General features: G+C 48.7%; 1 pseudogene; it reads right to left on the bottom strand.

The window, feature by feature from the left end:
* Positions 1–229: 229 nt before the first annotated feature.
* On the bottom strand, positions 230–2,543 carry LOC101722159 (axin interactor, dorsalization-associated protein pseudogene; annotated as a pseudogene).
* Between the last annotated feature and the right edge of the window lie 395 nt (positions 2,544–2,938).

Here is a 2,938-nt window from a genome sequence, read left to right as displayed (position 1 = left end):
TGCACCATTAACCGAAAAGAGCACGTACGATACCTACAATAAGCCTCCATCCAAAGGAGTCTTCTGCTCTGCGACAGCCGGACTTAGCCCGCAGTGCGGCCGTCTGCGGGCTCACTGGCCTCGGTGGGCACAGCACACTCCCTGCCTGAGGAAGTGAAGATCCTCGGAGCGATCGTGCTTGCTACTGGCTGATGAGATTCACAGGAGCTCCAGGTTACTCGGGTGAGGATCAGTCCTTGTGCAAATGATGCAGGTGAAGATAAAGTGGTTTCTTGGTCAGTAACTGTAACTTTTTTCTTTTAAAGTCAGTGGGTTTCTTGTAGAGCTCTATCAAAATGGGCCAGGGTTTAATCTCATCCATCTCCATGAAAGCGAAGCACTTGGTGCTGGTGATCCTCTTCTTAGGCTTGTAGTGTTTGAATTCAAAGAATACATCTGCACCCTTGGTCAACTTCTCCATGTGCTTCTGGAGCTCGATGTCCACGTTGAAATGAACCTAGTGTCTTCCTTTCTTGAAGCAACCGGAGTGTCCTGCATAGGTGTTAAATCTGTGCCATTCAGATCCTTTACGCTGACTGTCGTATAGGGATCAATGCACTGCCCGGCCTCCTTCAGCCCAATTCTCTCAATTCTGATGGTGAGTAATGTCATGCCCAGCTCTGACTGCAACGTTGGTAGTAATAAAGTACCCGGGACTCTAGTAGGAAAGGAATCCGGAGAACCCGCTCCAGTGTCACCCTCTTCCTCATCTTCTTCAAATTCCAAATTCTCTTCTTCACCTGGTGCTAAAATTCTTCTTAATGTGACAGGCTGAATATCAAATGGGAATTCTTTATTACATGGAAGAATATTCTTTAGGATTGGCTCTAGCTTCTTCAGGTCCTCCAGTTTAAATTCTTCTTGGGATTGTGTGGACTCTAAAGCTGCATTTCTCAATTCTAAGCATGCTGCAATTTTGCCTATGGTTTTCTTTTGTTCTTCTGTGAATTCAGAATTATCGTGTTGAGCTTGGGCCTCTTTTTGTAGATGTTTTGCTAATATCTGATACTCATCTGTCCCCTCCACCAGCTGGCCCCAAGAGTCTAAGTCAGCCCCTCTCCTAAAGCTGGCACCCCAGAGCTGCAGCAGACTGCGGGTCCCCTCCGACTTGGCAGGCGCCCGGCCCGGCCCAGCCACCCGAGCCCCAGTGAGGCTGGGCTCTTGGGCGCCATCCTCCTGGGCCGGGCCCCGACATTGATGGGGCTAGGAGCAAACGCCACGGCCACCGCCGCCCGCAGAGGAGCCACCCAGGCCCATTTGCTGCCACAGCCACTCTGTCTTAATTTCGTGTAGCTGGGACAAAATACCCAACCCTCACAACTTAAAAGAAGAGAAGTTCATTTTGGCTCATGTTTTTGGCACATGGTTGGCAGGTTCCAAGGCACAAATGGCACCAGGGAAGGGTCTGGGTGGAGGAAAGTGCTCACGTCGCTGCATCAGGAAGCAGAGAGCGAGCGAGGAGTGAGAGAGGGAGAGGCCCTTCCAAGTCACACCCCAGTGACCGCTCTCAGGAAGGCCCTGGGTCCTGCCAGCACCTGCATGTGCAGTGTGTGCAGTGTGGCTGCCCACCCCGTCATCCAGTCACCATCTAAACACACGAGGACACTTCAGATCCCAGGTTTAACACCTGCTTCTGCCTGTTCATCTACCTTGAAGTTTCACTCTCATTCCTTCATTATACAGAAGGGGAAACTGGGCCGGGGATTTAGCTCAGTGGTTCCACCACCTGCCTTGCAAGCTGAGGACCTGGGTTCGATCCCCGGTACCAAAAAAAAAAAAAAAAAAGAAGGGGAAACTGAGACCTAGCAAAGGGAAGGAACGTAAGTCAAGGCTACACAGCGAATCACGGACAGAGTCAGGGCCAGAGACCCCAGCCTCGGGAAAGCTCTCCTAGGTGTTGCCATCTCAGCCTGCACTGAGGATGCCGGGCTGTCAGGAGAGGCAAACTGTGTCTCCTCGGTCTTGAAAATCCCTCTGTTGACGCTCTCCGCATGTATCACCCAGACATGCCAAATGCAGTTACCCAGTGACATCTGTGTCCAGGGCTGAACTTATTTACAGTAACTACACCCATTTCTCCAGTAAGGAGCCCCTGTGTAATTGAGTGGACCGGGCGGGAATTAGATCGGGCCCATGATATATACAGCCTGCCTGTAGCTTAATCTATGTCAATTATTTCCGCTGATTGCTGTTCTGTAGCAAAATTTAACCATGTGGCTTTTGTAGAGCCAAGAGAGGGGGCAGCAACAGATGCATTCAGAAGATGGCGCGACCTGCCAACCCTAAAACAAGATAACTTTGGGGTGGGCTCGGTTATTTTTCACATGAGTTTATAAATGCCCTCTACCGTTTTCCAGATACCCTTTCCAGGAAGCTTTCCCTTCCCCTCCTAGGAGCATCCTCTACATATCGAGATAACTGTATTTGGCTAGGATTTCCTGGATGTGAGGATTCTGTCTTATTTATCTTTGTGTCACTAACGTGACATTCAGTACCTGCCACATGGCAGGCACAGAAAAAATCACTAAATTGTTGAACTGGAACTAAGAGGGACAGAAACATGTCACCCGGCCCACTGTCCCCTTGTTTCCCCTCACTAATGTGTCTCTTGCTCACACATAACCAGCTGTGTGATTTGTCTCAAGCAGGATGCGAAGGGAATCTGAATCAGGCCCTTGATCTCCAGGCCCAAGGCTTTTTCAATTTTTATTTTTAACTAAGACATATTTCTCCCTGGGAGAATCCAATTGTATCACTGACAAAGGCTCTAGAAGTGTGGTAATGATAAAGAAATCATTTTGTTTTTGTTTAGAAATCATTTTATGGATTGACATAAAAGCTGTACATGCTTAATGTATATATCTAATGAGTTTGCAAAAAAGTAGACACTCAAGAGACC

The sequence above is a fragment of the Heterocephalus glaber genome, unplaced genomic scaffold (genome assembly GCF_053883595.1).
Source record: "Heterocephalus glaber isolate CG9 unplaced genomic scaffold, H.glaber_assembly_v1.0 deba00001687, whole genome shotgun sequence".
Classification (NCBI taxonomy): domain Eukaryota; kingdom Metazoa; phylum Chordata; class Mammalia; order Rodentia; family Bathyergidae; genus Heterocephalus; species Heterocephalus glaber.
This window is presented reverse-complemented; position numbering and strand designations above follow the sequence as displayed.